General features: G+C 41.8%; 1 protein-coding gene across 2 annotated transcripts in view; it reads right to left on the reverse strand.

Moving 5' to 3' along the window:
- VGLL4 (vestigial like family member 4) overlaps nucleotides 1–26,531 on the reverse strand; it is a 165,983-nt gene that overhangs the window by 120,614 nt on the left and 18,838 nt on the right. The window lies entirely within an intron of this gene.

Consider the following 26,531-nt stretch of genomic DNA (forward strand, 5'->3'; position numbering starts at 1 on the left):
ATCCTGGCTAACACGGTGAAACCCCGTCTCTACTAAAAATACAAAAAATTAGCCGGGTGTGGTGGTGGGCGCCTGTAGTCCCAGCTACTCGGGAGGCTGAGGCAGAAGAATGGCGTGAACCCAGGAGGCAGAGCTTGCAGTGAGCCGAGATTGCACCACTGCATTCCAGCATTCCAGCCTGGGTGACAGAGCGAGACTCTGTCTCAAAAAAAATAATAATAATAATAATAATTTTACAACACCTATAGGCTATTGATCTGAGTTAATAATTAAAGAAATATAAAAGAACATGGTGCTGAAGTATAATATTTCATCTACTGAATCACAAATCTTGAAAAGAAAGGCCAATATCCAATACAGGTGAAATTAATACAACTGTAACTATTTTGTGGCATGATAAATTGTTACAAACCATTTAGAACAGTTTGAATATATTTGGATATAAATATAAAAGGTTTGCCTATAAATATAAAAAACATCTAAGAAGTGTTATTATTTTATTTAGCAATCTTCCTAGAATTAGGAAAAAACTGAAAAGAAAAAGAATATTAAAAAATAGTCCCCACAATAATTATTATAAGCAGCCTACTTAATAAAAAGGGTAACGGATTAATAAGTAAATTACATTACATCAACTCCACATATTATGCTGCCACAGTAGCACTGTAAAATGGTTTAAAGCATTTGATCACTTTGTATTTAATCTATTCATTAAATTTTTTTGATATAAAAAAATTAAAAAAATAAAAGTCATGCGTAATTCTACCATTAAGAGATAACTACAGCTAAAACTGTTATACTTTTTTACTGTGCAACACATGCATTTATGGCAGAGTTACTATCATACTATATATGTAGTTTTATTGTTAAATATTTTGGTTGTTTTCAGGATTTTACAACACTACAATAAATATCACTGTGCAAATCTCAGATGATTTTCTTAGCATACATTCCTAAAAGGAGAACTATTGAGTTAACGGTATGAGTAGTGTGCCAACTGGTACCCCATAAGTGAGTGAGTGTGGGTATAATTTGTAATATTTTTTAAAAGAGCAGACTGCAATTTTTTTTTTTTGACAGGGTCTCACTCTGTCGTCCAGGCTGGAGAGCAATGGTGTGATCATGGTTCACCATAGCCTCAGCCTCCCAGACAAGTGATCCTCCCACTTCAGCCTCCTGAGTAGATGGAACTACAGGCAAGTGCCACCACACCCAGCTAATTTTTTTTGTATTTTTTGGGAAAACATGAGGTCTCGCTATGTTGCCCATGGTGGTCTCAAACTCCTGGGCTCAAGTGATCCACCCACCTTGGCCTCCCAAAGTCCTGAGACCACAGACATGAGCTACTGCACCCAGCCCAGACTGCAAATTTTTAGAAGTGCTATAGCGCGTATGAACAAAAACTAGAATATACAAGTAACCAAGTTTTAAAATTTCAGTTAGGCCAGGCACAGTGGCTCACGCCTGTAATCCCAGCACTTTGGGAAGCTGAGGTGGATGGATCATGGTAAAACCTAGTCTCTACTAAGAAAACAAAAAATTAGCCGGGTGTGGTGGCATGCACCTGTAGTCCCAGCTACTTGAGAGGTTGAGGCAGGAGAATCGCTTGAACCCGGGAGGCGGAGGTTGCAGTGAGCTGAGATCACGCCACTGTACTCCATCCAGCCTGGCGACAGAGCAAGACTTCATCTTTCAAAAAAAAAAAAAAAGGAAAAGAAAAAAAATCAGTTAATGTGTAGCCATATTGCTTTACAGTCTAAATGAACAACTTCTGGGCTAGCTTCAACGGACGCCATCATTCTCAGATTTTAGCCCTCAAGAATAGAGGCTCCCTAGTTTGCATTTTTGTTTTTGAGGCAATAGAGTCTCACTCTGTCGCCCAGGCTAGAGTGCAGTAGCGCCATCTCAGCTCAATGCAACCTCCCACCTCCTGGGTTCAAGTGATTCTGGTGCCTCAGCCTCTCAAGTAGCTGGGACTACAGGCGTGCGCCACCACATCTGGCTAATTTTTTGTATTTTTAGTAGAGATGAGGTTTCACTATGTTGGCCAGGCTGGTCTCAAACTCCTGACCTAAAATGATGCATCCGCCTCAGCCTCCCAAAGTGCTGGGATTACAGGCGTGAGCCTCCGCACCCAGCCCAAGGCTCTCTAGTTTGATTCACACCACATAAAATGCCTCTCTGACCCACAGCTAAATGCTTAGTGTCTTGGTATTTTCCCTCCAGAACACAGAGTAGTAATTCTGACCTAATGACCTTTCTGCAGGAATGCCACTCGTGGCAGCAACATTCCTTTCCTTTAAAGAGGCTTTTGCTTAGCTGTGACCTTAGCATTTCATCCTAACCCAGGTGAGGGATATAAAGTCATTCATTATAATATTCTCCCTCAATCACTTGAGTCCAGGAGGTCGAGGCTGCAGTGAGCCATGATCGCACCACGGCACTACAGCCTGGGCAACAGAGTGAGACCCTTAATATACATATGTTCTCCCTCTTTGTTTATGTTGGAAATTTTTTATAATAAAAAAATTTAAGTACATTAAGTTTTAAAACAACTCATAGCAAAGGAATGTTCCTAAGAAGTGCCATCTAATTGTGTAAGTACAGTCATGCCCTGCATAATGACGTTTCAGTCAATGACAGACGGCATATGCCACGGTGGTTCCATAAGGCTATAAAGAGCTAAAAAATTCCTACTGCCTACTGACATCATAGCCGTCATAATGTTGTGCAACGCCTTACATGTTTGAGGTGATGCTGGTGTAAACACACCTGCGCTGCCAGTCATATAAAAGTTTGGCAGATACAATTACGTGCAGTATATAATAATAATGAGAATAAATGACCCTGTTATTGGTTTATGTATTTACTGTACTTTTTGTCACTCCTTTAGGGTACACTCCTTCTACTTACATGTATTTTTTAAAGTTAACTGTAAAACAACCCCAGGCAGGTCCCTCAGGAGGTGTCCAGAAGAAGGCATTGTTATCACAGGAGGTAACAGCTTCATGCAGTTACTGCCCCTGAAGACCTTCCAGTGGGACAAAATGTGGAGGTGCAAGACAGTGATATTGAGAATCCTGACCCTTTTCTAGGATAATGCGTGTGTTTGTGCCTGAGTTTTTAACAAAAAAGTTTTAAAAGTAAAAATTGAAAAAAAAAAAATTTAGTAGAAAAATGTTTACAGAGCTGGGCGCGGTAGCTCACGCCTGTAATCCCAGCACTTTGGGAGGCCGAGGCGGGCGGATCATGAGGTCAGGAGATCGAGACGAGCCTGGCCAGCATGGTGAAACCCCGTCTCTATTAAAAATACAAAACTTAGCCAGGCGTGGTGGCATGTGCCTGTAATCCCTGCTACTCGGGAGGCTGAGGCAGGAGAACTGCTTGAACCTGGGAGGCGGAGCTTGCAGTGAGCCAAGATTGCACCACTGTACTTCAGCCTGGGCGACAGAGCAACACTCTGTCTCAAAAAAAAGAAGAAAAATGTTTATAGAATGAGAATATAAAGAAAATATTTTTGTTCAGCTGTACAATGTGTTTGGTTTTAAGCTAAGTATTATTATGAGTCAAAAAGTTTTTTTAAAAAAAGTTTATCAAGTTAAAGGTACAGTAACCTAAGGTTAGTAATTTACTGAAGAGAGAAATATATTTTAAAAATAAAGTTAGTGTAGCCTTCATGTACAGTGTTTGCAGAGTCGTAGGGCACACGACTGTCCTTGGCCCTCCCATTCACTCACCACTCACTACTCACCCAGTGCAACTTCCAGTCATGGTAAGTGCCCTATACAGGTATTTCAATGCTTATCTTTTATTCTGTATTTTTACTGTAACTTTTCTATGTTTAGATACACAAATACTCATCACTGTGTTCAAACTGCCCACAGTATCCTGTGCAGTTGCGTGCCACAGGGGTTTGTAGCCCAGATGCAACAGGTGATCCCACACAGCCTAGGTGTGCAGTGGGCTGAGTGCAGTGGGCTGTAAGCCTGGGTTCATCAAGCACGCTCTGCGATGTTCGCAGATGACACAATTGCCTAAGGACGCATTCTCAGGAGTATCCCTGCTATGCAAAGCCCGACTGTACTCCCTGTTATAACCATGAGCTGTTTTCCACAGCAGCATGGTCATCACTATCCCCAGACACCACCAAATTTACATCTACTCAGAGAAATAATTATATTCAATTTAAAATTTTAAATAAGTACTACACAAAGATACTCTGGAAGGTCAAAAGCCGCATCATCCTTGGCCTGAGGAAATCAAGATGATCACAGGGCTGTGCGGGAGACCAGTAGTGCCAAAACACAAGGTCCAGTAACACACTAAGACGAATCCCAGGAAGACAGCGGGAGGACATCGCACAACGTCTCAGTGCACACCATTCAGCCACTCTTTTCTCACCCACACACTGATGCCAACTTCCTGAGTAACATTCCGAGTAAAACGTGCACGACTCACTCCAGACAGTCCACTTAGTGTCCACCCACACTCATGTGGCATGATGGAAAGCACACCTGCTAGGAAGTCAGCCAGGCCTGGTTTCCCATCCCATCTCTGCCACCGACTTGCTGTGAGACCACAGGCAAGCTGCGAGCCCTGCAAAGCAGAGATGACGCTTCTCACCTCAGCACTTAGCATGGCACCTGGTGTGGCACAGGCACGCGATGAGTATCTGTTGAGTGAATGGGAGGGTGGCGGAATCCCCGCCGTGAAGCTGCCTACACGATTTCAATGGGAGCCTCCCACTCCCCCGCCCCCACGCCTCCCTTCCCTTCTCTTTCTATGGGTCTCTGCCTTCCCTCCCTCAGAAACGTGCTAGTCCCATGGCGTTCATAATTGTTCTTCCTAAATACATTCCAAATCATATTTCTTTTTTTTGTTTGTTTTGTTTTGTTTTGAGATGGAGTCTCGCTCTGTCGCCCAGGCTGGGGTGCAGTGGCGCGATCTCGGCTCACTGCAAGCTCTGCCTCCCGGGTTCACGCCATTCTCCTACCTCAGCCTCCCGAGTAGCTGGGACTACAGGCGCCCACCACCACGCCCGGCTAATTTTTTTGTATTTTTAGTAGAGACGGGGTTTCACCATGTTCGGCAGGATGGTCTCCAACTCCTGACCTTGTGATCCACCCGCCCCGGCCTCCCAAAGTGCTGGGATTACAATACCCAGTGTGCCTTTCTTCATTCATTCATTCAGGAGCCTGGCTGTGCTCTAGACACTGCGAACACAGCATTAAGTAGGCTCGGCGTTGGGAGCCCGCTGTGATACAGCCCGGCGGCTCATGGAGGAGCTGACCTTCTACCGGGCACCATGGGCACATGGCCTTGGGCCCACAGCACTTTTGGGGCCCATGAAAATTGTTTGTTTCCACAATCTCAGAAGAAAAAACATGAACTATTAGGACGAAAAAAAACTTTTACTATACAGTATTAATATTTCATTTGCATACCAATGCAGTTGTAAAATATAATTTGTAATATCTTTTTAATGAAGGAAGGGGCCTACAGAGGCACAGATGCCTCAGGCTCATGAGTGTCAGATGCAGCCCAAGGAAACACATGCTACGGATGGAATGCAAAGAAGCCAGCGAGTAAGATTCGAGAAGGGCGTTTCAGGCAGAAAGCATAGCTGCTGCACAGGTCCTGAAACAGGCGACGGCCATAACAGCGTGAGGGAAATGGGCAACATGACAAAGGCCGGGTGTGGCCACATCTCCAAGGCATAAAGACAAAGTGGGACACAGTTAAAAATGATACAGATTTAGGCCGGGCGCAGTGGCTCACACCTGTAATCCCAGCACTTTGGGAGGCCAAGTGGGTGGATCACTTGAGGTCAGGACTTCGAGACCAGTCTGGCCAACAAGGCGAAACCCTGTCTCTACTAAAATTACAAAAATTAGCCAGGTGTGGCCGGGTGCAGTGGCTCACGCCTGTAATCCTAACACTTTGGGAGGCTGAGGCAGGTGGATCACTTGAGGTCAGGAGTTTGAGATCAGCCTGGCCAACATGGTGAAACCCCATCTCTACTACAAATACAAAAAATTAGCTGGGCGTGGTGGTGGGCACCTGTAATCCCAGCTACTTGGGAGGCTGAGGCAGGAGAATAGCTTGAACCCGGGAGGTGGAGGTTGCAGTGAGCTGAGATCGCACCACTGCACTCCAGCCCGGGTGACGGTACAAGACCCTGTCTCAAAAAAAAAAAAAAAAAATTAGCCAGGTGTGGTGGTGGGCACCTGTAATCCCAGCTACTCAGGAGGCTGTGACACGAAAATCACTCGAGCCCAGGAGGTGGAGGCTGCAATGAGCCAAGATCTCACAATTGCACTCCAGCTTGTGTGACAGAGTGAGACGTTCTCCGATGAAGAATATAACTTTCTCTGATGCTATTGAAATGCCTCCTCCTTTCAATAGCGATGGAAAGTGGAAGAGTACCAGGAGTAGTTACAAGGGTGTAGATTTCCACATAATTGAACTTGTCCAACTCCTAAAACTGTTAACAATGGACAGTTTAGTGAAGTAGCAAACTTTCCATCTCTTACATCCAAGCAGAGGATAGAAGCCAAATGTCAGGAATCTTGCAAAGGGAACCCTGCATAAAAAGGAAGATTGAACAAGAGGACAGTCAAGGTCCTATCCATTCCTACAGGCCTAAATTAGCATCTTCTGCATGGAAGTCTTCAAAGGGAAGCAGAGGTTTCCTGTAAGTGGGGCAAATTAAACCACACAAGAGGCCAGGCGCAGTGGTTCACACCCGTAATCCCAGAACTTTGGGAGGCCGAGGTGGGCAGATCACCTGAGGTCAGGAGTTCAAGACCAGCTGGCCAACATGGTGAAACCCTGTCTCTACTAAAAAACCAGCCGAGCGTGGTGGTGGGCACCTGTAATCCCAGCTACTCGGGAGGCTGAGGCAGGAGAACTGCTTGAACCTGGGAATCGGAGGTTGCAGTGAGCCAAGATCACAACAGAGCGAGACTCTGTCTCAAAAAAATAAAAACAAACCACATGAGATATGACCTTACCCCAATCAGAATGGCCATTTATTAAAAAGTCAGGAAACAATAGATGTTGGCATAGACATGGTGAAAAGGGAACACTTAAATACTACTGGTGGGATAATAAATTAGTACAACCTCTATGGAAAGCAGTATAGAGATTTCTCAAAGAACTAAAAGTAGATCTACCATTCAATCCAGCAATCCCACTACTGGGTATCTACCAAAAGGAAAAGAAGTCCTTATATTAAAAAGACACCTGCATGTGTACATTTGTTGCAACAGAATTCACAATTGCAAAGATACTGAATCAACTTCTGTGCTCATCAATCGATGAGTGGATAAAGAAAATGTGATGTGATAACCTGAGGTCAAAAGTTCGAGACCAGCCTAGCCAACATGGTGAAACCCTGTGTCAACCAAAAATACAAAAATTAGCCAGGCATGGTAGTGCATGCCTGTAATCCCAGCTACTCCGGAGGCTGAGACAGGAGAATTGCTTCAACCCAGGAGGCAGAGTTTGCAGTGAGCCAAGATTAGGCGACTGCACTCCAGCCTGGGTGACGGAGGAAAAAAAAAAACCAAAAAACTCAACTTTGTAAAAATAACTCAACTCTTACCTTTGATTATGGCATCCTGTAATAGAAAATTTTAAATCCTATATATTCTAAAGGTTTTACTTTTTAACTTCTGGGTATTAGCCTTACTTAAGGACTTCCCAGACAGGTGTGATGGATCACACCTGTAATCCCAGAACTTTAGGAGGTCAAGGCGGGTGGATCACTTGAGGTCAGGAGTTCGAGGCCAACATGGTAAAACCCCGTCTCTACTAAAAATGCAAAAATTAGCTGGGCCTGATGGCACTTACCTGTAGTCCCAGCTACTTGGGAGGCTGAGACAGGACAATTGCTTAAACCTAGGAGGTGGAGGTTGCAGTGAGCTGAAATCACACCACTACACTCCAGTCAGGGTGAGAGTGAGACCCTGTCACAAAAAAAAAGGAAGGACTTCCCTACCACAAGTTTGTTATTATAATATATATGAAGAATATAAACTTCTAAATATATGGTTAAGTTCTTTAATCCATATGAAATTTATTTTGGATAGATTTTGGGATGGAAATTTATGCTAACAAATTTAGCATGAGGTAAAAAACTTTCCCTTTTTTTTCTTTAAAAAAAAGACAGGGTCTCACTTTGTCACCCAGGCTGGAATGCAGTGGCATGATCATGGCTCACTGCAGCCTTGAACTCCCAGGCTCAAGTGATCCTCCCACCTCAGCCTCCCAAGTAGCTGGGACCACAGGCATGCACCACCATGCCCAGCTAATCTTTTTATTTTTTGCAGAGACAGGGTTTTGCTATTTTGCCCAGACTAGGCTCGAACTCCTGAGCTCAAGCTATTGGACAACCCCGGCCTCTCAAAGTGCTGGGATTACAGATGTGAGCCACCACGCCTGGTCCCTAACATAACTTTCTTCCAAATAACTGGCCAACTGTTTCAACCTTTTTCTGTGTGTGCGTGTGTGTGTGTGTGTAAACAGAAAAGTAAAATTTCTATTTTCATTTGCAATTCCTTTTGGTTTTCTTTTCCGTTTGTTTGCTTTTTGAGTTTTTTGTGATTTTTTTAAGTTCAGAAATAAATGTGCAGGTTTGTTTTATAGGTAAACGTGTGTCACAAGGTTTGTAGTACAGATTATTTTGTCACTCAGGTACTAAGCCAAGTACTCAATCGTTATTTTTTCTGATCCTCTCCCTCCACCCACCTTCCATCCTCAAGTAGGCCCCAGTATCTGTTATTCCCCTCTTTGTGTCATGAGTTCTCATCATTTAGCTCCCACTTATAAGTGAGAATGTGAGGTATTTGGTTTTCTGTTCCTGCGTTAGTTTACTAAGGATGATAGCCTCCAGCTCCATCTATGTTCCTGCAAAAGACATGATCTCGTGCTTTTTTGTAGCTGCATAGTATTCCATGGCGTATTTTTTTTTCTTTTGAGATGGAGTCTCGCTCTGTTGCCTAGGCTGGAGTGCAGTGGCGCGATCTCAGCTTACTGCAACCTCCGCCTCCCGGGTTCAGGCAATTCTCATGCCTCAGCCTCCTGAGTAGCTGGGAATACAGGCGCACGCCCCCACAGCTGGCTAATTTTTGTATTTTTAGTAGAGACAGGGTTTCATCATGTTGGTCAGGCTGGTCTCGAACTCCTGACCTTGTGATCTGCCTGCCTCGGCCTCCCAAAGTGCTGGGATTACAGGTGCGAGCCACCACGCCTGGCCACATTTTCTTTATGTAATCTGTCACTGATGCACAGTTAGGCTGATTCCAAGTCTTTGTTATTGTGAATAGAGCTGTAATCAACATTCACATGTGTCTTTATGGTAAAATGATTTATATTCCTTTGGGTATATACCCAGAAGTGTGAAAAGATAATCTACAAAATGGGAGAAAATATTTGCAAATCATTCATCTGATGAGAGTCTAGTAGCCAGAATAGATAAAGAATTGTTACAACTCAACAACAGAAAGACAACAACTCAACTCAAAAATGGGCAAAGCAAGAGGTCAAGGCGGTGGTGAGCTACGATCGCACTGCTGCACTCTAGCTTGGGTGACAGAGCGAGACTCCATCTCAAAAAAAAAAGCTTTTTTAAATGGGCAAAGCACTTAAACAGTCATTTTTCCAAATCAGCTATACAAATAGCCAACCGGCACATGAAAAGATGCTCAACATCACTAATCATTAGGCAAATACAAATCAAAACAACGAGATACCACCTCACGCTTACTAGGATAGCTACTATTTAAAAAACAAAATAACAAATGTTGGTGAGGATGTGGAGAAATTGGAACCCTTGTGTATGGGAATGTAAAATGGTCCAGGCTCTATGGAAAACAGTAGGGCAGTTCCTCAAAAAATTTTTAAAAAATTTCCATATGATCCAGCAGCTCTGCTTCTGGGTATATACCGAAAAGAACTGAAAGCAGGCTCTCAGAAAAAATATTTGCACACTCATGTTCATAGCAGCATTATTCACTTGGGTCTGTTGATCTGTCCATCCACAGATAAATGAACAGCGGCCTATACATACAATGGAATATTATTTCGTCCTAAAAATGAAGGAAATCCTGATACATGCTACAATATGGATGAACCTTGAGGATATTATGGTAAATGAAGTCAGTCAGTCACAAAAAGTCAAATATCGTATGATTCCACATATACGAAGTACCCAGAATAGTCAAATTCCTAGAGACAGTGGAGCGGTGGTTGCCAGGGGCTGGTAAATGGGGAAATGGGGAGTTAAGTGTTCAAGGGATGTAGAGTTTCAGTTTTACACAATGAAAAGAGTTATGCATGGGTGGTGGTGATGGTTGCCCATCACATGTATTTAATACCACTGAACTGTACACTTAAAATGGTTAAGAAGGTAAATTTCATGTTATTTGTATTTCATCACAATAAAAAACAATTTTTTAATCATTCTTCCTCCATGGATTTTAAATTTTGTCCCTATGACATATAAATTCCTATACCTCACGTGTATACGTGTTTCTGAGCTCCATTCTGTTTCGTTTATTCTATCTCAGCATTTTTCAAACAATAAGGCACAATCCATTGGTGGTTCCTAAAATAGGTTGAATAGATTATAACCACCATTATTGTTGTTATCTTCTAATGAAGTAGAATAGGATAGAAAACAGAATACGTCTAACATAGTAAAGTATTAACCCATGAAATTTGTTTATATACATACATATGTATAGGTAGTGTTGGCTGAATTGTAAAATACATTTGTTACTATGGATTTGTAGCTCAAAAAGTTTCAGAAACACTGCTGTAATTATCCCTATGTCAGTATTATCCCATTCCAACTACTTCATAGCAATAAAATTTATAGAGTGTTTTAATGTCTGATATTAAAATAAGCAAGCAACTCCCTTCCCTCCCCACCTCTTATCTTTCAAAATTTTTCAGGTAAACTTAAGAATCAGCTTATCAATTAAAAATAATACTTTTGATATTCCAATTAGGATGTATTTAATGTATAGATTAATTTGAATGTAACTGACATCTTTGACTGAATTTTCCTATGTAGAAATATAGTATTTCCTTTTATTCAGAAAAGGAAATACATGCCATATTTCTATTTCAGTAGTTTTATGATTTATTCACAAAGGTCTTAACATGTATCTTGTTAGATATGTCCCTAAATAATTGAAGTCTATGGTTGATATGGGAATGAGTTTTGTTTTTGTTTTTGTTTTTTTGTTTAAGAGATATGGCTCTTGCTATGTTACCCAGGCTGGTGTCAAACTCCTGGCTTTAAGCAATCCTCCCACCTCAGCCTCCCACAGTGCTGGGATTACAGGTGTGAGGCACTGTACCCGGCCCTGAGACTTTTGAGATAATTTCTAACTGGTTATTTCAAGAGAACAGAAATAATATTGATTTTTACATATCACTCTTATAACCAGCTGCCTTACTTAAGTCTCTAATCAGTCCTAGGAGGTTTTCCCCCATTTATTGTTACGATTTTCTGGTAGGCTATTATGACATCTGAAAATTATAGTTTTTCCTATATCTTTTCAGTTTTTATATATCCCTTTTTTAAGAGAAATCACTAGCTAGAACGTCAAGTTCAATGCTACTTGAGTTGTGTCTTGCTCCTAACTTAATCTGTTCCACCATTAAACATATTCATTGTAAGTTTCTATCAGATATATTTTATCAATTAAAGACAGTTTCTTTTGATTTACATCTTATTGTTTTTATCACAAATAGGTGCTGAATTTCATGAAATACTTTTTTAGACTTCTGTCATAAATATATTAATTTTTCCTTTAATCTGTTAAAGTAATATAATTTACTACATTACAAAAGTTACTATTATTGAAACATCCTTGCATTCTTGTGATGCAAATGGCTTACTTCGACATGGGATATGTTACTCTTTCAATATAATTGCTAGCCTGAATTTTATTTAACTTTGTACTCTCATATCTATGTACTTGATTTTATATACATACAACTTTGTGTTCTATTTGGCTTTAGTATCATGTTATATTAGCCTCACAGAAAGAATTACAAAGTGCTGTATACTATAAAATAGTCTTATAACACAGGGAAATCTGTTTCTTTAGGATTTGGTAAAATTCACCTATAAAACCATATGGGCCTCACATCTCTGACTACTTGTTATATTTTTACCATGATTATTGACCAATTTAGGTTTTTAACCTCTTTCTGATTCAAACAGAATCATCTATTTCATCTACATTTTCCATTTTTTGGTTACATGTGCATATATTTGTATAGTATTCTCATCTATATACATAGTAATATCCCTTTTCTTGTTTCATATATGTTCTATAATTATACATTTTGTTCTTTTTCTTAATGAATTCACCAAAGGTTTGTTTAATTTATTGTTCTATTTTAGAAAACAGTTTTTGGTTGTCAGTTTTTGGTTGTATTTTTTAGGTTTATTGGCTTATCTTCATTTATAAAGATAAAAGTAGACTGGGTGTGGTGGCTCATGCCTGTAATCCCAGCACTTTGGGAGGCCGAGGTGGGTGGATCACCTGAGGTCAGGAGTTCAAGACCACCCTGGTCAACATGGTGAAACCCCGTCTCTACAAAAATACAAAAATTAGCTGGGCATGATGGTGGGTGCCTGTAATCCCAGCTACTCGGGAGGCTATGACAGGAGAATCGCTTGAACCCGGGAGCCGGAGGGAGGTTGCAGTGAGCCAGTATCGTGACACTACACTCTAGCCTGGGGACTGAGTGAGACTCCATCTCAAAAAAAAAAGAGAGAGAGAGATCAATTTTTTTTCTTTTGGAGGGATTGAGGAGATACTGGTTAAAAAATACAAAATTTCAGCACAATGAAAAATGTTCTTAACTGAAAACAGAGGAAAAAAGTTTTCTTCTTTCTGCTTTGGGTTTGTCTTGTAGTGGAGGGTGTTCCTTTGGCTCACTTCCTTCCCATTTTTCTAATAAATGCATCTTCTTTTCAATGTTTCTTGGCCTCAGCCCACCAGAACATGCATCTGATGCATGTTAAGACTTTGGGGTTGATCTCCATGCCTGTTCCTTTCCTCGTCCTGCTTCCCATCTCTGACTTTTTGATCGTTCTGCAATGTTTTGCTATCTATCTTCCAGATCGCTAATTTTGTCTTTAATTCTATTTGCTTCTCAAGCCAACCTAGTTAACCTTTTAAGTTCAATCACCACATTTTTAATGTCCATGAACTTTCTTGTTCTAAATGATCTTTTTTCACAACAGGCTACTTAGATTCACTATACAGTAGCTCAAATCTCTTTGAAGATACTGACTAACATGTTTTTAGCTTCTGCTATGCTCCCCAAAGTCTGCTTACTCTGGGCTTTTTCTTTCATACTATTTATTCTCCTCAAATGTCTGGTGATCCTTTGATGTGCATTCACACTTTGGAATAAAAGACTGGGCCAATCAACAAGGGAAACCACTGCATGCTTCCAGTCTGGTATTAACGCTCTCCTGGGGAAGGCCAGCTACCTGCAGGCTCCATGTAAGAGGACAGAAAGTGTCCAATGATGGGCTTTGCTTTAAGGTATACAAGTAAACAAGCACGGAGGCAGAGTGGGGGACAAACACCAAATCTGCCAAAACAGTCTCTCCTCCAGTGGTGAAGGACGTTCACAGACACTGCCTGCTAGAGGGCCTACATTTCCTTCCCAGGACCCTTGTTACTGCAGGAGCCCACAGGGATCTGACGCTCTGCTCGGCTTCTCTCTCAGGCCCCAACACCCACTCAAGGATCCTCCCCAGACATAGTTCTCAGTTTTTAGCCAGAGACCATTATATAAATGTAATGCTTTGATTTCCTAAATATTACTCTAGGGCCCCTTCCTGTTGGTGGTTGTTAGTCACTGTAAACTCAGCTTTTAATTCCCCCCTTTTCTTTTGCACCTGTGTTCTGAGTTACAATTGTTGTGTTTTTGTTTTCCTTTTGTCAATATAATCCCATCTGTTTTCAGTCTTCCAGGAATTCTTCATAACTTTTAGTTTAATAGACGTAGGCATCCTTTCAAATTTTCTAATACTATTACAGATGTTTTAAAATATTTACCTTTTGTTATTTAAAAAGATTTTTGGCAAGAGGGAAGCTGGATGCATGTGTTCAGTCTGCCATTTTACTCCTAAAAATCCAGATTGTCCTCCTGAATGCCTAAATACTTTTTTCTAATTTAAAATGCTTTATTCAAAGCACCCTAAACTAGTACTTTGCTAGGAAACTGAAAAATATTCCTCTTAACTCTGCTTGCTAGTGAACAGAACAGACTTTTGGCCTCTTGAATTCATTTTAAAAGTAACTACAGTCCAGTTAAACAAGGTAAGGTCCACAAAAGAAAAGACATTTAAGCAACATTTTCCAAAGAGAGAAAAAAAAACACACATATGTAAGGTTTGATGAGACAGGCAGTCCTAGAAAAACAAATGGTACTTCACCAGATTTCAAATGTAAAGATTTATTCATTTACAAGGAATCAAAAGTTTGATCCAATAAAAAGGCAGTTACAATAAATCTAAAGCCACTAAGGATTAAGTTTGATTTTTTCAAGCTTGATTTGATTTCTATAAAAGTATAAACCCCAAATATATTGCTTCTACACATTATATGCACATCAGATGCCAAGTCAACGAGTATTTCATAAACGTATAACATAAATATTTAAGAAAGCAAAAGAGTATAAAGAAAAGATGTGGCCTTTGTCTTTTAAAAACAGAAAATCTGAATAGGAAAAAACTATACACGTATCTAAATTTCCACACAGAGATAATGATAGATGTAGAAGATGGTGTCATGTTACATCCCACCTTTTCAGCTCTTACAGAATTGCTACAGTAATTCACAAGTATGGTGAGGGAGGGAGAGTAGCTGAAACAGGTTGTTGTTGTTGTTGTTTATCTGTTATTTTAGGTTTTACTAATGGAAGTATTGAGACTAGAACAAAAAGCACATACTAGATAGATACTTACCTGACCAATCCTGGCAAGGGGACTATTGTCTCACTCACATGGAATTTTAAAAATCTGGAAGTCTTACATAAAAATCCAGGTTTCCAGTTTGTCTTGAGTAGTCAGAAAAGCTGACAAATCCAGCCCCACATTCCTATGGGAAATCATCAGCTGGTGTGCTGGTAAACGTTAACAACTGGCTCTCTATAGAAGAAAAACAAAAGCAAAAGCCTCTGACCTGTATAGCATTTGCCATGGTGTAAATACTCCCATCATGGCTGATTTCAAGCTCCCAACGTGATGCCTGGAAATGACAGGCACAATCAGCTCATGGACAACAGTGGCCAGAGCTGAGTGGTGGCTGCCCCTTGGACAGGAGTTACGGGCCTTCCGTCCTCACTGCTCCCTACAGTCTTACAGTGGCTGCTACCTGCCCTGGCACCAGCCCGCCCCACCCCTTTCTCTCTCTTCACCCCCAAGAATTCCTGAGCCAGATCCAAGCTGGTGGTAGTGCTGGGCACAATGTCCTCCTAATCCTCATCAGACCACATGGAAAAATCATTGCTTAGGTACCACATTTTAGGAGGGGCACTGCCAAGCCTGAGTAGGTAAAGACAGCAATGAGCTCAGAAGACATCTCCAACACAGGATGGCTGACAGCACTGGAGATGTTCACACCAGATACTGACCGGGGCAGTGACTCTCAAAGTGGAGAGAGAAGAGATGATGGGGAGGGAGAAGTGCACCAAATGAAAAAAAAAAAAAAAAAAAAAAGAACTACTTCATCCAAAAATTCTTGACTCTGATATGTTAAATTGAATTGCAAATGACATTAACCGTCCACAACACTTTTATGTGTATTAAAGGAAAATATGGATCTCTAAGGATTGTGAAACATTTGTTTAAAGGAAACAGTCACCATCCTCAAGTGTCTAAACAGCTATTCAGTGGAAGAATCTATTTTCAGCATCCATTATGCTAATTAACAAGGCATGTTATTTTCACCAGTGGATATCCAATTTCTAACATTTATTATGCTAATTTGATCTGATATAAAACTATAAAAATAGCAGAGACACTGGTAGTAGCTGTCTCTGGAGGGCAGCCCTTCTGATTAAAGGCCAGATGTCTAGCCCTGGATGCCCCCACTTAGAGAATGGCTTAAATAAGCACCTAATCCACCTGATGTTTTATGAAGCCTTTTGAATTAGAATAGACTACTGGGAGATGGTATTTTTTGATGTCATTGTTCACAAAAGGGAAGCAACTGAAAGTGCCAACTTTTAGAAAGAACAGAAACATCAGTGCTTATTTTAAAACTAAGGGGAGCTTAGGAACATGGTCCAGTCAGAGGAGGAGCGCTCCCCTGTGTCCACAGCTGCCGACACTCACCTGGGAACTACTGTTCTGATGATCCCAGCAGCAACGCACAATTCAGTGCGCCAGCACCAAAGGAGGAAGGAAGACAGAGGTTTGTTTGGGTTGGTTTTTTTGAGGGGGGTGGGGGGATGTTTATTTTACTTTAATTTTGAATTAGGCATCCAACTTCTCCTAATTTTTATTCTCTTAATTTCTTCTCTGATACCTCCCCCACCCAGTCTACTGCAAAGGCTCTTGCTATAAGAAGTAATGAAAATAGGCCAGGCGCAGGGTCTCATGCCTGTAATCCCAGCACTTTGGGAGGCTGAGACAGCAGAGTTGCTTGAGCACAGGAGTTCAAGACCAACCTGGGTGACATGGCGACACCCTGTCTCTACCAAAAATACAAAAAATTAGCTGGGTGTGGTGGTGTGCACCTGTGGTCCCAGCTACTCGAGAGGCTGAGGTGGGAGGATCACTTGAGCCCCAGGGGGCAGAGCTTGCAGTGAGCCGAGATTGTGCCACTATACTCCAGTCTGGGCAACAGAGCAAGACCCTGTCTCAAAAAAAAAAAAAGTAAATGAAAATATTTTGTAAACTACAAAGTATTATCAAATAGAAATAGTATTCCTTGGAATTTGTACATTATTAGTAGCAACAGTGATCATTAAAATGAGTCATTTCTGCTAGTGTTTAATAAATTAATTCCTTAGAGATAAGCCTCCCTGCAGGGGCTACTTCATTACCAATAAATGTTTACTAAATGCCCACCATATGCACCAAATGGTAGATGATTGGAATACAAAAGCAGAAGGGAGCAGGATTCTCGTCCTCAACAGGCAAGGATCTGCTACAGACTCACACCATCCTTCAAGTCTGGCCACCCTCCCCATGACATTCCCTTCTATGTTGCCTCTGGGTTATCTTGTCTCTAATTAAACACTTTGGCAAAGTGGGATCTCGTTACCTGGGGAAGCAGCCCTTTTCCCCTGAATCAGTTCCTTTCCTTCAGTTAGCTGAGGTACTTACTGGGAAAGAAAACTCCATACATATGAAGGGGAGTCCTGTGGCAGTGTGCACCTGAGCCATCACACACACAAGAGGGCAGAGCCATGAACGGGGGATGAAGGACTGTCCCCGAGCACATGCTACCACATGTCCTGAACGTACGGCTGGTTACAGCTAGTTAATATTTTGGAAATGCTATTTTATTGGCTAGGAAGCCTTTTCCAAATGAAAATCTCTTTGCTGATAGATTAGTGAAGGTAGTATAGAGGAGTTTTATTTTGTTTTTGTTTTTTTAATCAGCAGAAAAGTCTTTCCCGTCCTCTGGGCAGACAGATAGCACAGAATTATGCGCTTAGGTTTCACAGCCAGGCTGCTTCCGTTCAATTCTCAGCACTGCCACAACCAGCTAAGTGTACCTGGGCAAACTACAGAAGCCCTATAAACCTCAGTTTCCTTATCTATAAAATGGGACTAATTATAGTACCTACTTAATAGGGGTGTTCTGAGAACTGAATGAGATGATACTGTAATCCTTCAACTGAGGTCCCCAGACAAATGCTCAGGAGTTCATCAGAAATTTTTACTTTCGTTATTTCATGGACAATCTTTTTAAAAATTTGACATAAGCATCCTCTGAATCAGATGGCTGGCTGCTATGTCACCAAGTATTGCTGTATGATTTCAGTGACTATGTTTGTATTTTTCTGGTCTAATGAAAAAAGGGGTCAGGCGCGGTGGCTCACGCCTGTAATCCCAGCACTTTGGGAAGCCAAGGTGGGTAGATCACTTGAGGTTAGGAGTTCAAGACCACCCTGGCCAACATGGTGAAACCCTGTCTCTACTAAAAAATACAAAAATTAGCTGGGCATGGTGGCCAGTGCCTATAATCCCAGCTACTGGGGAGGCTGAGTCAGGAGAATTGCTTGAATCTGTAGGGCAGAGGTTGCAGTAAGCCAAGATTGTGCCACTGTACTCCAGCCTGGGCAAGAGTGAGACATTGTCTCAAAAAATAGAAAGAAAAAAGGACAGAGACAAACCCAATATAAAACTGAGGCATTTGCACTAAGAAATAGTCAAATTATGTCACCACAACCTGTATGATGAAAAATTTTACAAGAGTTTGCAAGATGAAAGTGGAGGGGAAATTGCATTAACCGGCAAGTGGCATGATAGGTAGGCTAACATTACAGAACCAAATCCGGCAGACTGGCAGCAGATGCCACAGTTGTGGAACAGAGGTTTGGTTGCAGCAGATCTTCATCTGTTGTGTCACGGCTAGCTTTTATTGGCTATATTTAGTTTATAAATGTGTATTCTAGTTATGAAGTTGTAAAGAAACTGCAAGCATAAGGGCCAGGCCCGTTTTTATGCTTTATATATTCAAGTAACATAATAAAGATAATCATATTGTACTTATGTAAGGGAATGTTCTCATTCTTTTTTTTTTTTTGAAATGGAGTCTCACTCTGTTGCCCAGGCTGGAGTGCAGTGGTGCAATCTCGGCTCACTGCAACCTCTGCCTCCCAGGTTCAAGCAATTCTCTGCCTCAGCCTCCCGAGTAGCTGGGATTACAGGCGCCTGCCACCACAGCTGGCTAATTTTTGCATTTTTAGTAGAGACGGGGTTTCACCATCTTGGCCAGGCTGGTCTCAAACTCCTGACCTCATGATCCACCTGCCTCAGCCTCCCAAAGTGCTGGGATTACAGGTGTGAGCCACCGTGCCCGGCCTGGGAATGTTCTCATTCTTAAGAAATGCACACTGAATTCTTTAGGAGTAAGGAGGAATGATACTGGCCACTTACTCTCGTATAGAAAAATAATACCCAACTATATATACATACCTATGTGTGTATATATATATATATAACATGTACCAAAAGACAGAGAGAACATGTGCATGATGAAGGAAATAGGGGTAGATAAAAACAACTGGTGAATCTGGTTAAAGGACATGTGGTAGCCAAAGAACTATAGCTTCTCATAACTAGAAGGAATGCACTTAAAAGTTCAGATCCAGAGTTCCCCTAGGAGGATCATTATTAGACCAGTGATTTGTGTGGGGAAAGGGACCTGATGTCAGATGCACCTGGGAAGGCTTTGTCAGAATGCCAGCAAGTACCCCGTCTCCTCTCTGAGGATCGCGGATAGCAGCGAGCCACTCTTATGGATGAAAATGCACGGCACACCCCTCTGGTATTTTAGGATATGAAAGTAAAAATCACTGATGCAGTGATCAGATAAGCCTCCAAATTATCCGAAATGATCACAGAAGGAAGTACTTAATGAACACTACAGAAGAGCTGGCAGGAAAACGATCCAAAGGCCATGTTATATTGAGCATTATTTTTAGACTTAACTTTTCTAAAGTGCAACTTTACAAAACCAGGAGTCCTCGAAATACACAGAGAAACAGACTGACATAGACAACAAAACAACAACTGCATTTCCCGTTTGGGCTTTCCTGATGAAATTCTCCCACAGTTGCACACACAGTTGCTAGAAAGCAAGAGTACAGTGCTCTTTCCCTCACTAAGGGAAAACCAGACTCAACACCAAGACTCCAAGGGGAATGGTCAAGAATGACATCAGTATGTTGTTCTCTTTCCAGGGCACCAGAGGACTTGGCACTCTGATCACAAGTAAACACAACTACTCCATTAGAGGCAGTTCCTCCCTATTCTAAGCCTTTATTATTCCTGGGTTTTAGAGTCAGTACTCCAGAAAATGGTCACTCCCTTTGGTGAAACCTATTTGTCTCCCTCCTGTGCTGTGGGGCATGCCTGCCCCTTTGCTGTACCACGCCTCAATCGAGTCCACCTTGTAGATGCTGATCTACTCTGGCATGTCTGAATATTACCGACTCCTTTTATTTTCATGGCCCACGTAGCAGTCAGATCATCCCAGTGCATACAACGGAGGAGCCAGGAGTAAAGTTTATCCCACGAAGGAGATGTAAACCAAATCATGTTTTTTCAAACTGTCGGTTCCAATGTGTTAGTGGATCCTAAAATCAATGTAAGGAGCCATGACTCAACTTCTATTTAAATAGAGTGCAAAGACCAGAAAAGACACATCAAACTGCACTGTGCAAAGTAAGGGTAACCATTGTCTCCTCTTTTTATTTTTTTAAACATATTTTAGAGACAGGGTCTCACTCGTCGCCCAGGCTGGAGTGCAGTGGCACCATCATAGTTCACTGCAGCCTAGTACTCCCAGGATCAGGGGATCCTCCCACCTCTGCCTCCTGAATAGCTGGGACCCCGCCGGGTATGTGCCACCCACACCCACCTAATTTTTAAATTTTTTGTAGAGATGGGGTCTCATTTTGTTGCCTACGCTGGTCTCAAACTCCTGGGTTCAAGTGACCATCCCACCTTGGTCTCCCAAAGTGCTGGGATTAGAGGTGTAAGCCACCACCTGAGCCAGTACTGTCTCTTAAAACTTTTGGATTGGTTATCTCAGTATATGTATATGAAGATCACAATATGAAATGGCTTTTTTGAGATGGGGTCTTGCTCTGTGGCCCAGGCCTGAGGGCAGTGGCGCAATCACAGCTCTCTGCAGCCTTTAACTCCTGGGCTCAAGCCATCCTCCTGCCTCAGCCTCTGGAGTAGATGGGACTGTAGGCACACACCACCACACCCAGCTAATTGTTTTTTTTTTCTTTTTTGGAGGATGAGGTCTTCCTATTTTTCCCAGGCTAGTCTCAAACTCCTGGGCTCAAGCAATCCTCCCTCCTCAGCCTGCCAAAGTGCTGGCATTACAGGCATGAGCCACCACGCCCAGCCTAAAATGCTTTTTTACTGTGTGCCACAGTCAACCATATTCAAAAGCCACAGTATTAGATGCTGAGAGAAAAGGAGAGAGGAAGAGACAGAAAGATCAGGAGTGGGCCCAGCTGAACTAGTCACAGGAGCAAACCCCATAAGAGGTTAACTTGGCTGATGCAGAAGCCGACCAGAAGTCACCATGATCTTGAGGAAAGAAATCAGTCAGAGAAAAGAGTATATGAGTGCAACTAAACATTACGTCATCATTAAGCTGACCTGGTTTGCTTTCCTTTTTTTAAGGCAAATGTAGACTACAGCCTAGAAATATAAACATATTCCATACAAGAGGGCCATGTGTCCCCATTATAATAAAAGCTTGGGTTCTTAGGAATGCTTACTTGAAAGGATTATGGTAATCAATGCTTCATCAATTAGTCAACCTTCAACCATCATCTCCAAACAAGGAGTTGGTGAATTTCTTGGGGCAGATGCAAACGCAACCCCTGCAAAAGCTGCTGTCCTTGCCACATCACTCACACCAGCCCCATCCAGCCTTGCTGATCATCTGCATATTCATTCAAAAGCACTATTCCCTCCACCAAAACCCTCAAAGTTTTAATTTAAAGTTATTTTAATCTAAGTGAGGAAGTCAGCGGATGCAATTAGATCTTAAAATTAGAAGATATGGTTACCAAACTTAACCATTTTGTAAACATTGCAATAAAATGGAATATCATGTTAAAGACATGCCAAGATGTTGCTTTATACATTAGCACCAAGCACCTTGCCCTCCCATTTTCATCAATTTACCCTATGAAGAAACAGCTGGAGGCTGGCACAGTGGCTCACACCTGTAATCCTAGGTGTGAGGATTATTTTGGGAGGCCAAGGCGGGTGGACTGCCTGAGCTCAGGAGTTTGAGACCAGCTTGGGCAACATGGTGAAACCCCACCTCTACTAAAATACAAAAAATTAGCTGGGTGTGGTGACACACGCCTGTAGTCCCAGTTACTCAGGAGGCTAAGGCACAAGAATCATTTGAACCCGGGAGGCAGAGATTGCAGTGAGCCGTGATCGCACCACTGCATTCCAGCCTGGGCGACCGAGCAAGACTCTGTCTCCAGAAAAAAACAGCTGGAAAAAAGCTGGGACTTCCCAGCACCAGTATCACCAATCACTGAAAGGAGAGGTTCCTCAAGCACAAGGAAGAACAGCAATCTCAAGTTGTATTTCCATTCAGTACCTTCCAGGGTTACCCTAGACATTGATTACATCAATGTCTCATGAGCAGTGGAATGATTATTTTAAGTAAATTTATCCCTTCCAGGCCATCCAGATAAGCAACTATTGTGTTACTACAAAACCACCATTTTACTATTTATTTTAGCTCTACAGTGTACTATTGAAATATTTCTTTTATTCTCCACTAGTAGACATACTGAAGCCTTAATACTATCAGGTATTATAGACTCAAGTCATAATAGGTACTGTTCCCTTCAAAATGCTGAAACAATAACATCCTCAAAAATCCCCAAGTTTTCAGTTCTCCAGGAGCAAAGGAAAAGAGAATCATTTAGGTCACCTTGATGAGCTGGGAAACTGATCTCAAGTAGTAGAACATTTTTCTGTTTGTAATAAGAGGCCCAAATCAGATTACATTCACAAGGCTTTTTTAAAGTGTTGAGGAGAACGTTAACCTCCCTAAAGCCTGAGAGCAATTTACAGCAAAAGCTAAAATAGAATTAATGTAGGGCAGAGAAAGCTGAGTCAGGCTGAATCAGCCCAAGTAAGTCTAAGAAATCCACTGAAAGACACTGAAACCTAATGTTCAACTTTGTCTATAAATTGTATGACTTTTCACACACTTACATAATAATACATAACTAATGAATTAGGTAACAGAAAATACAATGCCTGGTTTTCGAGCTCGGCATACTTGAGAGTGGTACACATAACACAAGAGTAAGAAAGGTTTCCCAAAAATGTTAATAATAATTGAAGACATCTTTGGACTTTTTTCCTCTTATTCAAATGTAAAAAATGATCCTAAGAAGCTGAAACCATGATACAGGGATTCTAGAATTATGCCAGCCCATCTCTAAAGCAACTGGAGTCATTTGAGTCAAAAGAATGTTCGGCTAGGCATGGTAGCTCACACCTGTAATCACAGCAGTTTGGGAGGCCAAGGCGGATGGACTGCTGGAGGCCAGGAGTTTGAGACCAGCCTGGGCAACATGATGAAACCCCATCTCTACAAAAAAAAAGAAATAGAAAAATTAGCTAGGTGTGGTGGCACACGCCTGTAATCTCAGCTACTCAGGAGGCTGAAGCAGGAGGATTACTTGAGCCTGGGAGGCAGAGGTTGCAATGAGCTGAGATCATGCTATTGCACTCCAGCCTAGGTGACAGAGCAAGTTCTGTCTCAAAAAAAAAAGGAGAATGATCTAGGATAAAGTCTACAGTCTATTTTCTGATTGTTAGAGCCTTATAAGTGAATTTATCCTCATTCTTCAAAAACACCAATGGGCTGTGTTCAACACAGAAGGAAAGTAAGAGTTCCTCTTTCCCTTAGCAGTATCGTTTTGTTTCTCCGAAAACAGCTCTCCCAAACCATAGGTTCCAAAGGGAGTCTTGCATCTACATTACCAGCTGTGCTTGTCCCCACTTCTATACATTTTACAGCCACAAGCGTCTGCACACAAACATATTCATGAGTCTCATGAAGGCAGGGACTGTCCCTTCTTTATCTTTATATGCCCCTTATAATAAGGGTTCAATCATCACTCACTAAATTGGAAACTAGGTAGGCCTCCAACTGGAACAGAATGATCAAAAGAGGAGAGAAGAAAGTCTTTACTCTCCCCACTTAAAGACACAAAAGGTTACCCTGAGGTAATTATTTCTATTTTTCATTGTATAAACAGTATTTTGTTTTATTATTCCTAACTAAAGTTGGGCATTGTAAAAGAGAGAAATTCAAACTACTACCTTATATAAAAACTTCTAAACTAACTATATTGGCGCTCAACAAAGTCTGCAGATAGCTATTCAAATCAGCCACTTCTCCAGGGTCGTCACTGCTCCCTGCAGTCTTACAGTGGCTGCTCCCTGCCCTGGCACCAGCCCGCCCTACCCCTTTTTCTCCCTTCACCCCCAAAAACTCCTGAGCTAGATCCAAGCTGGTGGTAGGCCTGGACACAATGTCCTCCTAATCCTCATCAGATCACATAGAAAAATCATTGCTTAGGTACCACATTTTAGGAGGGGCACTGCCAAGCCTGGGTAGGTGAAGACACAGCAACAAGCTCAGAAGACATCCCCAACACAGGATGGCTGACAGCTCTGGAGAGAGGTGATATGCAATTGTAGAAAGTCATATTTCTTGCAATCTTAGAGGAATAAAGGAGTTTTGTTGTTGTTTAGGTAAAAAGCCTTCGGCCTGAGCTGCCTCTCCCGAGCTCCAATTCCTCAGATTCCCATTTAACATCCTTGAACTTCAATTTCTTTAGTAAGGAATAATTATACCTCACCATCAGGTGGTTATATCCTCACAACAATCAAAAGCTAAGTAAGTGTGAATTATACAAGAGGTTGAAAAAACCTTACTAGATACCTCACGCAATCACTGGTAGAATGATGATCTTGTAGGGGTGGTGGCAGGAGGGTGGGAAGACACAGACGCATGATGATAAGGTTTGGATATTTGTCTCCTCCAGATCTCATGTAAGAATGTGATCCCCAACGTTGGAAGCAAGGCCTAGTGTGAGGTGTTTGGGTCATGGGGGTGGATCCCTCATGAATGGCACGGTGATGAGTGAGTTCTCACTCTACTAGTTCACTCAAGAGCTGGTTGTTTAACAGAGCCTGGCACCTCTTCCTCTTTCTTGCCCTTCCTCTCACATGTGACATGCCTGCTCTCCGTCACCTTCTGCCAGGAGTAAAAGCTCTCTGAGGCCTCTCCAGAAGCCAAGCAGACACTCGTGCCATGCTTGTACAGCCTACAGCACCGTCAGCCAATTAAACTTCTTTTCTTAATAAATCACCCAGTCTCAGGTATTCCTTTACAGCAATGTAAATGGACTAAGACACATGTTAATACAGAAGACTGGGAGAAGCCCTATCAGAAGCCAACAGTGTGCCAGGAGAGAGGGCAAGGCAGTCCCAACCAGGAGTCAAAAGCTAATCAGTAAGCTCAGTACACACGACCGCCCGTTAATCCTCACGAACACTTTGTAGGTAGGTATTGTTGCTCCATGTTACTAATGAGAAAACTGAGGCTTAGAAAAATAAGTCTAACAGCCAGTAGAGAGGCAGACCTTGGATTTTAAGAACATACACTTGCTGTCTGCCAATCCAGGAAGGACTAAACTGGAAAGAGCTCAACTTTGAGAGCGTACAATGTATAAAACGTCAACCTAAATTTTTTTGTTGTTATTAATATTTTAGTGCTTAGAAAAAGAACCGTTCCTACATGAAACAGTAATTCTTACAATATTGTTTAGCAAGTAACCTTAACTTTGAACGAGAACGTTTAAAAATAAATATATTGTTGGGTGAGCAGGAAAATCACTTTAAAATGTTGTAGAATAATCTTCCAACATTGTTCCTTTCACCCATCCCTCAAACTACACTAATGAACATTTTTTTCTCCCAGTATTTGCTCTTTCTCAGCAATGCAAACATAATTTTCATGACTGTTTTCCATTATGACACATACTGTACATTTCCAACGACATAAATGACGTTCGGTGATTTTTTTTCCCATCTCTAGCTCTCTACTGGTCAATTAGTCTATCAGCTAACACATATTTATCTCAACATCTGAGACACATAAGGAGTATCTTCATTCCAGATCACTGATAGTAACCTGAGAAGGAAAGAACGACCTACAATGAACGGTTCAAACTCTAGCATACAAAGTTAAAATACTGATTAAGGCCAGACGTGGCAGCTCCCGTGTGTAATCCCAGAATTTTGGGAGGCCGAGGTAGACGGATCATTTGAGGTCAGGAGTTTGAGACCAGCCTGGCCAACATGGTAAAACCCCGCCTCTACTAAAAATACAAAAAAAGAAATTAGCTGGGCATTGTGGCAGGCACCTGTAATCCCAGCTACTTGGGAGGCTGAGGCAGGAGAATCACTTGAACCTGGGAGGTGGAGGTTGCAGTGAGCCGAGATTGCACCACTGCAATCCAGTCTGGGTGACAGAGTGAGACTCCATCTCAAATAAATAAATAAATAAAATAAAATACCAGTTAAATACCAGTACCCACGCTTGAGTCCAGGAGTTTGACACCAGCCTGGGCAACACAGCATGATCCCATCTCAAAAAACAAAAAAAAACAAAAAACCAGTATCCATAGTTAAATGCCAGTTAAAAGACTTACATGTTCTTGAAAATACA

This window comes from Pan paniscus, chromosome 2 (genome assembly GCF_029289425.2).
Source record: "Pan paniscus chromosome 2, NHGRI_mPanPan1-v2.0_pri, whole genome shotgun sequence".
NCBI lineage: Eukaryota > Metazoa > Chordata > Mammalia > Primates > Hominidae > Pan > Pan paniscus.